This window comes from Periplaneta americana, chromosome 16 (assembly GCF_040183065.1).
Source record: "Periplaneta americana isolate PAMFEO1 chromosome 16, P.americana_PAMFEO1_priV1, whole genome shotgun sequence".
NCBI lineage: Eukaryota > Metazoa > Arthropoda > Insecta > Blattodea > Blattidae > Periplaneta > Periplaneta americana.
The window spans coordinates 156866096-156879544 of NC_091132.1; the positions used below are offsets into that span (position 1 = coordinate 156866096).

The window sequence follows — 13449 nt, forward strand, 5'->3', positions numbered from 1 at the left end:
TATCAGTATCACCTTGGACGGAACAGAAAAGACAATGAAGCACATTAGTCCATTTTACGTGAGACGCGCACTCGACGGACTCGTTTGGAAGGTCAAAAATGCAACTCGCCTACGTAACGGTAGTCTCCTCGTCGAGACAGTATCTCCAAAACATAGTGAGACGCTGTTTAAACGAAGTTGCTAGCGTCTTACCGTATTAAAGTCGAACGGCACTCCTCGCTGAACACCACGCGGGGAGTAGTACATACGGATTCTCTGGACGGTATGTCTGATGAAGAGATCCAACTAGAACTGGCGGAGCAGTCTGTGTCCAAGGCTTACCGTTTATTACGTAAGCGGGACGGACAGACTGTTCCCCTGAGCACTGTCCTTTTGACCTTCAAAAAGCCTGTCCTACCAGAATATGTCCTTGTCGGGTACGAGCGTGTCCCAGTTCGTGCGTATGTGCCGAACCCAATGCGGTACTTTAGGTGCCAACGGTTCGGACATACGCGAAAACGTTGCACAAACAACATCGTATGTGCAAAATGCGGCGGTGCTGACCATGGTGAATCCCCGTGTGCCAGCGCCGAGCACTGTGTGAATTGTTCTGGGGACCACGCCTCCAATTCTAAAAATTGCCCGAAGTATGTGGTAGAGAAGGATATCCAACAACTGAGAGTCCGAGGAAATATTACGTTTTTCGAGGCGCGTAGATCAACAAAAAAAGGCGGCGGAAAAGTCCTATGCAGCAGAATTGCAAAAGGCAACACAAGCAATAGATGTATCTACGCAAACGCCACCTCTTGTTAGTATACCTGGGAAGCGTATTGAAAGCGCAACCCAGACTTATGTAGAAGTTGCCACTCAGACTGCTGAGTCAGACGACTCGTGTGGCCTTGACATAAGGCCTTATATTCCAAAAAAGATTACTACCGTGGCGACAGAGAAAGAATCTACGCCTGGTAGATCGCCGCGAAGTCGCGCTCCCTGTTCGGGTGACGGGTCGAGATCACGATCCCGATCAAGATCACGATCGGGCGTGCGGCGATCTGCGAGTGAATATCCACGGACGAAGGCTAAGCAGTCTCAGTCAACGGCACGAAATCATAGAAAAGATAAGAAGAGAAAATCACCCGTAAAGCCACCATGATAATTTAGATCCACATAATGACTGATATCGTACAATGGAATGTGAACGGTGTACGCAGCAGATGTACAGAACTACAGCAATTGATCTATCGTGAGAACCCTGCTATTTTATGTCTACAGGAGACACACCTCCGACCTGAACATTCCCTGAAAATCTCGGGATACAATGTTTATCGGTATGACCATCTTGCCGGTATTCGTGCTAACGGAGGGTGTGCCCTCCTTCTCCGCCAGAGTATCTTTTCCTCTGTTCTCAACATTAACAGTCCTCATCAATGCATAGCTGCCAGAGTAACCTTACCTACCATACAGTTTTCAATATTCTCCGTTTATATGCCCCCAGATACACCCTTTACAGTGCTTGAAATTCAATATATTCTTTCACAGGTACCTGCACCATATCCCTTAGAGGGGGATTTCAATGCATCCCACCACTCTTGGGGCTGAAATTCCGATGACGACAGAGGAAATAAAATAGCAGAGGTATGTACCCGTCTAAATCTTGTTACCCTGAATTCAGGGGAAGCAACACACCTCTCCTTGGCTTATGGTACATACTCCATGATTGATATCTCCATTTGCAGCCCAGTTTTGTCCACGAATTTCGAATGGTGTGTGATTCACGACCTACATGGCGGGGTGACAACTACCCCATCCGAATGCGTATGTCCGCTTTACATGCTGCGGAATCTCGCTCTCCAAACTGGGTTATTAAAATGGCGGACTGGGTCGGATTTTCGTAGTCCATATCATTCGATGATAACGGACATGAAAGTGTGGACTCCGTAGTAGACCATTTCTCAAATATGGTTATCAAGTCAGCGGAATTATCTATCCCCCGATCGTCCTGCAGGCCAAAACGCTTCTCTGTCCCCTGGTGGTCGGATGCCTGCAGAGATGCAATCCGAGACCGCAGACGTGCCTTACGCCAATTTGAGCGCCATCCGACCCAAGAAAATTTTGTCCAGTTTAAACGTCTTCGAGCAACAATCTCGTCGCACTGTATGCGATGCTAAATAGCCGTCCTGGACAAACTACGTCAATTCAATGAAAAGGAATGTCCCATCTAACATCGTATGAGAAAAAGTCCGTCGAATAATGGGGAAACGTAGTTCTGTAATTCCGGGAATACTAAGCAATGGTGTAACGACCACCAGTCCAATAGAAATTGCAGAAATATTCGGTAGCTCGTTTGCATAGATTATCAGCTTAAATAACTATGACCCGGAATTTCTAAAAATCAAAGATGCTGCGAAAAAACGAAACCTCAATTTTATATCAGGTAACACAGAGTATTACAGTACACCGTCGACATTCGAGGAGCTGGAGGCGGCACTAGACACATCCCCTGACACCTCCCCTGGTCCTGATAACATACATAACCGTATGCTTCGCCATCTTCCGCCAACTGGAAAATCCTTTCTTCTGGCAATGTATAACAGAATCTGGACTGAGGGGGTCTTTCCATCTGCTTAGCGTTCCGCCATTGTAATCCCCGTCCATTAACCGGGAAAGGATCCTTCTTGGTCTGGAAGCTACAGGCAAATTTCTCTCACCAGCTGCGTATGCAAGGTTATGGAAAGAATGATAAGCAAACGCCTTATGTGGGTACTCGAATCGGAAAACCGATTATCTAACATCCAATGTGGTTTTCGTAAGCACAGATACGCCGCAGACCATCTTGTTCGGCTGGAGACCGCCATTAGAGATGCTTTCCTCAAGAAGGAACATCTTGTGGCGGTCTTCTTTGATCTAGAAAAGGCTTACGATACCACATGGCGGTATGGCATTCTGCAAACTCTGCATGATTGGGGACTTCGTGATAGTCTACCAATGTTTATTGCGAAGTTCATGGCAGAGTGGTATTTTCGAATTCCAGTAGGCACCACACTTTCTAACGAACATCTCCAAGAAAACGGCGTTCCGCAGGGTCATGTATTAAGCGTTCCTCTTTTCTGCATTGCGATCAATGGAATTGCCCACTGTGTGGGTAACCGAGTATCTTCTCTGTTGTAGGTTGATGACTTCAGTTTATATTATAGTTCCCGATATCTTCCGTCCATCGGTAGACATTTGCAGCTGGTCATCAACGTACTATCAGAATGGGCTGTTCGCAATGGCTTTAAATTCTCCACTCAGAAGACGCAGTCTGTCCACTTTTACAACCAACGTGGACTACATCAACATCCTGAACTGCGTCTTCACGGAGTGGAGTTGCAGTATGCAGACACTACCAGATTCTTGGGCCTTATCTTTGAGTGTAAATTAAATGGGAGGCGCACATACGTGATTTGAGTAGGCGTTGCGTGAAATCCTTCAACATTTTACGCCTTTTGTCAGGGGTCCGATAGGGTGCAGACCGTACAGTGGTTTTACGCCTTTTCCGAGCTCTTATACGATCAAAGCTGCATTATGGGTGTTTTAATTATGGCTCAGCAAATAAATCTAAATTACGTCTTTTAGATACTATCCATCACCATGGGATACGACTTTCTACAGGGGCCTTCCGAACCAGTCGGATAGTGAGTCTTTATTGTGAAGCAGGAGAACCATCACTATATCGGCGACGTAATGTCTTGTTGTGCTCATATGCTGTTAAGCTCCGCTCGCAGCCTGAGTACAATTCTTACCACTCTTTCCATCATTCGTCTCTTTACAGCCGATACAGTAAAAATCCACGGAGACTTCGTCCAGCAGGTGTGCGGTTTCGTGAACTGCTGTCTGAGCTGTACATACATCTACCATCAGTTCGCACACTAGAGTAACCACCACTCCACCGTGGATTATGCGACGTCCCATGTTTGATGTAAGTCTGAGCCGATGTTTTAAGAATTTTACACCAGCTTTTGTTCATAGACTTCGTTTTAGTGAACTTTTATCCCGATATCCAAATTATTCATTAGTTTTTACTGACTGATACCGGATAAATGATTGTGTTAGTTGTTCCTTCGTTACAAATGGAGAGATATTTAAATACAGACTAAGCCAATATACTAGTTTTTTTACTGCTGAACTCTATGCTTTTTACAGAGTTTTGTTGTTTTTAATTAGGCAACCTCGGGGCAGATTCCTTATCTGTTCCGACTCTTTAAATGCCATCCAGTCCTTGCAGTCTTTTAATTGTTATGTTTCGCTTGTCTTAAGAACTCAGGAGTTGTTCCACACTCTCCTTAGCTCTGATTATGAGATTGGAGTAATGTGGATTCCTGGTCATGTAGGGATTCCAGGAAATGAGGCCGCGGATGCTGCAACCAGGGCTGGTGCACTGAATGGCTCTCTGGTATATTGGCGCGAGAGGTGGCAGGACATTCGAAACTACTTGAAATATAAAATATGGTGGCAATGGGAAGGAGAATGGTCTGCACAAGAGGGAAACAATTACGAAATATAAAGAATACTGTTCGAGTTTGGGATTCGTTCACAAGAGCGTCACGATACGAGGAGGTTTTACTCACCCGGTTGAGGATTGGCCACTGTCATCTCACACATGGCCATCTCCTACGTGGCGAGCCTCAGCCGGAGTGTGATATGTGTCGTGTTCCACTTACGGTGGAACATTTTTTATTGCGTTGCAGAAAATATGACCGTGCCCACAGGCAATATGGAATTCGGCCGACACTACGTGACGCTCTTGGAAATGATTTTAATTGTACAAATGCAGTTCTGAGATTTTTATCGAATACAGGTTTGGATAAGGTGATTTAGTTTTTTATTGATCCGGTTTACTTATCCTCCGGACCCATTACATCCGGAGATTACTTTTGTTGTTTTATATTTGATTTTATATTGTTGACATTTCGGACTTTATTGATCCTAATATTTTATGAAATTTTATGGTTTTAAAATATGATTCACAATTTACCTCTTGTGGTCTTAGTATTATTGTTTTATTTGTTCGTTTTGAATACCACCTAGTGTGGTAAAATTGCTCACTTTTATGATTCTGTAGAAATCACCTAATGTATACTGCATTTGTGTGCCTCGTTTTATCGTGACAACGCTTTTTAGTTCTTTTAGCACTCTGATTATTACATTATTTATGTCTTTGTTATATTAAGAATTTTAGATAAGGGCGCAAATAGCCATAGTAGCTGACGCGCCCTTCTTAAACCCTACTCAACTCATTTCAGATTAATGTTTTTAAGAATTCTTTGGTGAAGAATATCAATGAGTCCATTCACTGGATAGTGTCAATTCAGGAAATATCTGTGATTTCTTCGGAATCTGGTGTAATGCGTGCCTATTGGTGTATTTGTGAGTTTTCTGTTTAATTCTACTCAGTGTGAACCCTATATGAACAAAATGAAAATTCAATATTTTATAGTTTATTTCGTGAGCAAGTGTATGTGTCCACTCGGAAGTTATATTTTGTACTGAATTACTAATTTTCTTTTAATTTTCAAATTTATCGGGAAACTAGTGGAAAAGAGTTCACTTGAATGAAGTGTCACGTGAAGTAGCAAAGTAAGGGGATATTCTCAAAATGCAAAATTTGCAATTAAATTACTCTGTGTTTACTTTTCACTTCAATTTCTTCTTTTGTAAACGTGTCGTACCAAGACAACTCCACTAGTCGTCGCCGCTGCATTTTAATAGTGTAGGCTATCTGCGTTCTCTTCCCTTTTCAACCGCACTTGAACTATTTTTGCATTAAGGCAAGAAATAAAGCACGTAACATGAAATGTGTCTCCTGACATCATATAAGAGTGTTAACGGCTACTATAGGGCTACCATTCAAGGAGCCAACTCAACGCCGTGAGCAAGAACGTAAGTGTACGAAATTTTACCATCGTTATTGTTGTCGTAGAGTAAATATTGCAATACAGTTTCCTTTATCAACTTTGACCTCACTCTCAGGAACTGACTGCTGAAGAAAAATTAATACAACTGCTTTTCGGCGAGACCAAGAAGATTTTATTTTAAAATAGCCATGAATTTAATTCTAGTTTAATATTATTCATTTTAGATGTCTCTTGAAGTTAAAAGCTGACATTATTATTATTATTATTATTATTATTATTATTATTATTATTATTATTATTATTATTATTATTATTATTAGCTTTGATCTGCAAAATTTACAAATAATCCGTGCACTTGTGTTATGAAGAGTTGTAGTTAAGGATAGACATAGTGAACAGAACATAATGTATATAACAAAACAAATATGTTTGCAGTTTATTAAAATATGGGAAATGAAACTGATAAAATATCTGTAACAAGATGTAGAGAAAATTCTGAAAATAGGAGGTAATATTATATAATATTACATTGATGTAAATGTAATGACAACATATTTTTCTCTCTAGAAAACTTTTGCAATGAAATAGAATACGATGGACAGTGTATGTTATGTTATGTTATGTTATGTTATGTTATGTTATGTTATGTTATGTTATGTTATGTTATGTTATGTTACGTTACGTTAGATTAGGTTAGGTTAGGTTAGGTTATGTTATGTTATGTTATGTTATGTTATGTTATGTTATGTTATGTTATGTTATGTTATGTTATGTTATGTTATGTTATGTTATGTTATGTTATGTTTTCATTGCTATTATGAAATCGTTTGCAGTATAAACCAATTGCACTGGTCTGGTAGAAATTGAGAAACTATACAGTTCGTTACCGGTGATTTACATTAATCCCGATTGTTTCCCTCTATCTTCCAGACCATCTTTGTATCTTCTTGTTGGTCTCCGTGAGGTCCTGCCTTCCGGTTTGTTGTGGCGTACTGTTATTGGTAATCTTCCAAATTCATTCGTGAATCATTTTTCTTCCGTTCTATTCTTCTTATCAGTACCAAACATCCGATATGCTACAGTATAATTATGTACATTGTTTTCTTATTTCCTCTGTTGCATTATGTAATAAGGTCTTCCTCATTGCTGTCCTCAGCATTCTCATCTCTAACTGTTGAACTGCTCTTATGATGTTTGGTTCTCTTTCCTCGTGCATAAGTTACACTATATCTGACGACGATTTTATATATTGTATGCCTACCTTGTTTTATGAACTTATTGTAAGTAAGTATTGAATATTTAAAGCGAGTTTACTCCGGCGAATTTCTGGGTTCGACATAGTGAAAGCCTGACCTCTAGCGAGGGGCGCGAGCTGTTAAAATGACTGCACACGTGTCTTCCGTACGTTCCCTTCCGGGCAGGAGTCAGGACGACATTCTTTGTCGGCGAAGATGCAGAGAATCAGAATTCTCACGTTGAAGTATCACGACACAATTGAATTCGTTCGATGACTGCCGAAAAGTTTAGATGAAATAATAATTAGGAGAAATACACGGACCGGCACACAATAATAATAATAATAATAATAATAATAATAATAATAATAATAATAATAATAATAATAATAATTTAATAATAATAATGTTTTATTTTCGCTGGCAGAGTTAAGGCCATAAGGCCTTCTCTTCCACTCAATCAGACTTAATACAATAGATATTTAAATTACGAATATTTACACTACACTTAAAAGGTTCTCCAGCAATATTCTTCAGTTAAGTTTTAACGACTAGTAGACTACATATTTATTTAAATTTAGTACAATGGCAGCACATAAAGAAGAATAGTCATGATTCACATCCCACTTCGTAGCAACAATTATTACATCATTGATCCCACTGTCAGGTTTGAAAAGCATAAGAGCCAACCTCAAGGCACAAGTAGGGGGTAAAAAACGACATTCGTATGCCTACCGTTCTGCATTTTATGGTCAAATACGACTTACAATAAATTCAACAACGAGACTTATGCTTGGAGCGCTGGGAAATATTTCTGGTTTCTTCTTCAAAATGTGGTAACAATTCGGCTACAGAGGAAGGTAATTGACGACACCCTTCTTGCAGCTCTGAGGGGATCCATAGTTCTACTCCGAAATCATCTGTGTGGCCATCAGTGATCTTTAAATAACTATATAATTACAGTAATGATTATTTAATCAGTCATATCTTGCCTTTGTTTTGTGACTCGATTATGACTTGACCGTCTGTTATTTCTATGCTCTCAATAGGCTGTTGTACAATAAACTGTAAGTGTCATTATTACAAACCCATTGTCGTTCCGAAAATAAATAACAAAAATGCTGTATTAAAAGACCCTAGATTGTGTCTATATTTTATAATTAAGCCAGCAATAGTATGTTTATCATTATGCTGAGTTTGTTCATTTATTTTATTTTCATAACACGATTTTGTAATTTATTTGTTAACACTCTTGTACCTATTATAATAAGTCATAACGTAAGATGGAAAGAGATTTGATGGTGTGTACCTGAAATTCAAAATAACATGTCTGGTGCCTCAGTAATTGAAATGTTTTAATAATAATAATAATAATAATAATAATAATAATAATAATAATAATAATAATAATAATAAAAATAATAATAATAACAAACTTCAAACGGGATGTTTTATAATACAATTTATGTAATTATATAAAAATAAAAAACATATATATATTATGTCATCGAGAAATGTTCCCCTCTACATTTTTCATAAATTCGAACATCGCGGACAAGATTGAAGGATGAATTGAAACAGGATGGAAATAAGATGAAAGTCATGGATGGAAGTAATGAACGAGATCAGCTGTGGAAGGATCGAGAAAACTGGAGGCTGATGTCACACTCGACGAACATAATCGGGGACACGAGAACGGATGATGATAATGAGGATGATGAAATAATTTTATTAGGTTTTGTGCCTTTTGAATAATAGCCAAGACATTAAATTATAATATATTTCAACAGAACGCGCAAAACGCAAGGAAGTATCCTTCCTGTCAAATCCCTTGAGATCTCATGGTTTTCAACACAGCCTGTCTGAACCTGCATTGCAATGCTAGGATGCATGAAACATGTGTAACTTTATAACGCTACATTATGAAGAACATTTTTAAATAATATTCTCTATTAGTACGGTATAGTTAGTGGAGTTTAAAAAGAGCGCGTCAGCATCTATGGCTATTTGCGCCCTTATCTAAAATTCTTTACAGAACAGAGATTATACAATAATCACAATGCTTAAAGAACTAAAAAATGTTGTCACGATTAAAACGAGGTATACAAATGCAGTTTCAACAGGGTGATGCATAAAACATTATAAAAATCTCAGACCTTAACTAGTATTTAAAAAGAGACAAAATAACAATACAAATGCTACCATAAATAAATTATCTGACGTATTTCTAAAATACTCGGATATAAAAGGTCCGAATGTCAAGTTTGTTAAAAAACTTATATACTAAATAACAAGTGTAGCCTCCGGATGTAAAGGGTCCAGTACGGTATATAAAACAGGTATAGGCGTAATAGATCAACTAATGACCAGATATTTTGTATTCGACAGATAATAGAGAAAAAATGGGAGTATAAGAATACAGTGCATCAGTTATTCATAGATTTCAAAAAGACATATGACTCGGTTAAGAGAGAAGTGTTATATGATATTCCTATTGAATTTGTTATTCCCAAAAAACTAGTTCGATTAATTAAAATGTGTCTCAGTGAAACGTATAGCAGAGTTCGTATAGGTCAGTTTCTGTCAGATGCATTTCCAATTCACTGTGGGCTAAAGCATGGAGATGCACTATCACCTTTACTTTTTAACTTTGCTCTAGAGTATGCCATTAGGAAAGTCCAGGATAACATATAGAGTTTGGAATTGAACGGGTTACATCACCTGCGTTTCTATGCGGATGACGTGAATATGTTAGGACAGAATCCACAAACGATTAGGGAAAACACGTGAATTTTACTTGAAGCAAGTAAAGAGATAGGTTTGGAAGTAAATCCCGAAAAGACAAAGTATATGATTATGTCTCGTGACGAGAATATTGTACGAAATGGAAATATAAAAATTGGAAATTTATCTTTCGAAGAGGTAGAGAAGTTCAAATATCTTGGAGCAACAGTAACAAATATAAATGATACTCGGGAGGAAATTAAACACAGAATAAATATGGGAAATGCCTGTTATTATTCGGTTGAGAAGCTTTTATCACCTAGTCTGCTGTCAAAAAATCTGAAAGTTAGAATTTATAAAACAGTTATATTACCGGTTGTTCTGTATGGTTGTGAAACTTGGACTCTCACTTTGAGAGTGGAACATAGGTTAAGGGTGTTTGAGAATAAGGCGCTTAGGAAAATATTTGGTTCTAAGAGGAATGAAGTTACAGGAGAATGGAGAAAGTAACACAACACAGAACTGCACGCATTGTATTCTACACCTGACATAATTAGGAACATTAAGTCCAGACGTTTGAGATAGGCAGGGCATGTAGCTCGTATTGGCGAATCCAGAAATGCATATGGAGTGTTAGTTGGAAGGCCGGAGGGAAAAAGACACTTGGGGAGGCCGAGAGTAAATGGGAAGATAATATTAAAATAGATTTGAGGGAGGTGGGATATGATGATAGAGAATGGATTAATCTTGTTCAGGATAGGGACAAATGGCGGGCTTATGTGAGGGCGGCAATGAACCTCCGGGTTCCTTAAAAGCCAGTAAGTTAGTTATATAAATCAAATTCTACAAATCTGATGCCCGTCTGTGCAGCGCCTTCCTTCTTATCTATGCAGGAACCCTAAGCAGCAACACATTTTTAGACTTCCTGGTCGTTGATCACGTCACAGGACGGCACGTGACATGAACGGAAGGCAAATCTCTTCCATTTCCCCCGGCGGGAATCGAAGCAAGAATCGCATGTCTGGGAAATGCGTCCACAACTAGTGCGTCATAATTGTTATCGTTCTTCCATACTCGTTAAGTTTTACACATTATGCTTTATCAGTTCTCATTTACATGTGATAAGTGATATCTCCAATTTTTATATTAAAATTACTTATTTTGCAATTTCAAACACATACTAATACATTCTGTTGTTTTATGTTAAAAAATCATTCAAGATTACGTTATCAACATTTAGCCTATCCGAGTGTTAATTATGAGTATTGTGGACCTTGAGGGAGGACTGTAAAGCAGGTTTATCTCGCACAGTATCGCCCGCTATTTCGTAGTAAGGTACAATGCATGGATACTTAGTACCGCCAGGGTCGGCTTTATGGGTAGTGCCCTCGTGCCATGGCACTGGCTAAATGAATTGTAATTATATCTTATTTTAAACTGCACATTCAGAGCGATATAATTTCGCAAATTTTATAAAAAATACGGTTTTTCCATGGAGTGATTCGAATAGAAGATCGATTTGAATTACAGCGCCGTATCAGAGATAACAATGCCCATCGCCCTCTCATGCGCTGTTGTATAGCTGTACAAGATATTAGTATATTATATTTTATCATTCGAGCGAGATGCCAACTTATTCTGTATGGACATGCGCAGAAGTGTTTTATAACCCATTCGTTGTAGCTTCACGGTGGTCCAAAGGGCAGCGGCGGCGGCGGCGACGCATCTTGTGGCGGTCTTCTTTGATATAGAGAAAGCTTACGATACCACATGCCGCCATGAAATTGTGCAAACTGCATGATTGGGGACTTCGTGGCAGTCTCCCAACGTTTGTTGCGAAGTTCGTGGCTGAGCGGTATTTCCGAGTTCGAGTAGGCATCACACTTTCTAACCAACATCTCCAAGAAAACGGCGTTCCGCAGGGGTCTGTATTAAGCGTTCTTCTTTTCTGCATTGCGATCAATGGAATTGCCCAATGTGTGGTTGAGTGATCGAGTATCTTCTCTCTTGTACGTTGATGACTTCAGTTTATATTATAGCTCTCGATATCTTCCATCTACCGGTCGACAGTTGCAACTGGTCATCAACATTCTATCAGAATGGGCTGTTCGCAATGCTTTAAATTTCTCACTCTAAAAACGCACCGTGTCCACTTATGTAGCCATGGTGGACTGCATCCATATCCTGAACTCCGTCTTAATGGTATGGAGTTGCGACATACAGACACTGCGAGATTTTTGGGCCTTATCTTTGATTATAAATTATCGTGGGAGGCGCATATACGTGATTTGAGAAGGCGTTACGTGAAATCTTTAAACATTTTACGCCTTTTGTCAGGGGTTCGATGGGGTGCAGTCCGTACATTGCCTGTACGCCTTTACCGAGCTCTTATACGGACAAAGCTAGATTATGACTGTTTTACTTATGGCTCAGCAAATAAATCTAAATTACGTCTTTTAGATACTATCCGTCACCATGGGATAATACTTTCTACAGATACCTTCCGAACTTGTCGAATAGAGAACCCTTATTTTGAAGCAGAAGATCCATCCCTGTATCGGCGATGTAACGTGTTGTTGTGCCTTTATGGTAACAGCTCTGCTGGCAGCCTGAGCACAATTCTTACGACTCCTTCGTCTCTTTACGGCCGATACAGTCAGAATCCGTGGAGACTTCGCCCAGCAGGAGTGCGGTTTCGTGAACTACTCTCTGAGCTCGACATCCATTTACCATCAGTTCTCACACAGAAGTATACCACCACTCCACCTTGAATTATGCGGCGTCCCAAGTTTGATATAAGTCTAAGCCGATGTTTTAAGAATTTTACACCATCTTTTGTTTAAAGACTTAGTTTTATTGAACTTGTATCATGATATCAAAATTATTCATAAGTTTTTACTGACAGATCCCGGATAAATGATTATGTTGGTTGTTCCTTCCTTATAAATGGAGAAATATATAAATGCAGACTTACTAGTGTTTTTACCGCTGAACTCTATGATTTTTACCCAACTTAATTGTTTTTAATTAGGCAACCCGGGACAGATTCCTTATCTATTCCGACTCTTTAAGTGCCATTTAGTCCTTGTAGTCTTTTAATTGTGATGATCCGCCTGTGTTAAAAATTCAGGAACTGTTCCACACTCTCCTTAGCCCTGATTATGAGATTGGAATAGTTGTGGATTTCTGGTCAATTCGAGCAAATGAGGCCGCGGATGCTGCAACCAGGGCTGGTGCACTGAATGTCTCTCTGGTTTATTGGCTTGAGAGGTGGCAGGACATTCAAAAGTACGTGAAATATAAAATATGGTTGCAGTGGGAAGGAGAATGATCTGCAGAAGACGGAAACAAATTGCGAAATATAAAGAATACTGTTCGAGTTTGGGATTCCTCCACAAGAGCGTCACGACAGGAGGAGGTTTTACTCACACGGTTGAGGATTGGCGACTATCATCTGACGCATGGCCATATCCTACGTGGCGAGCCTCAGCCTTGTTCCACTTACGGTGGAACATTTTTTATTGGAGTGCAGAAAATATGACCGTGTCCGTCGGCAATATGGAATTCGGCCGACTCTACGTGACGCTGTTGGAAATGATTTTAATTGTACAAATGCA

The 13449-nt window shown here is 39.4% G+C and overlaps 1 protein-coding gene across 1 annotated transcript in view; it reads left to right on the plus strand.

Annotated features, from left to right (window-relative positions):
* Nucleotides 1-5877: 5877 nt before the first annotated feature.
* Nucleotides 5878-13449, plus strand: part of LOC138716492 (uncharacterized) — a 34171-nt gene continuing 26599 nt past the window's right edge. Inside the window, exon 1 of the mRNA XM_069849636.1 lies at nt 5878-5898. The gene's annotated coding sequence lies outside the window, so the exon portion shown is untranslated. The remainder of the gene's footprint in view (nt 5899-13449) is intronic.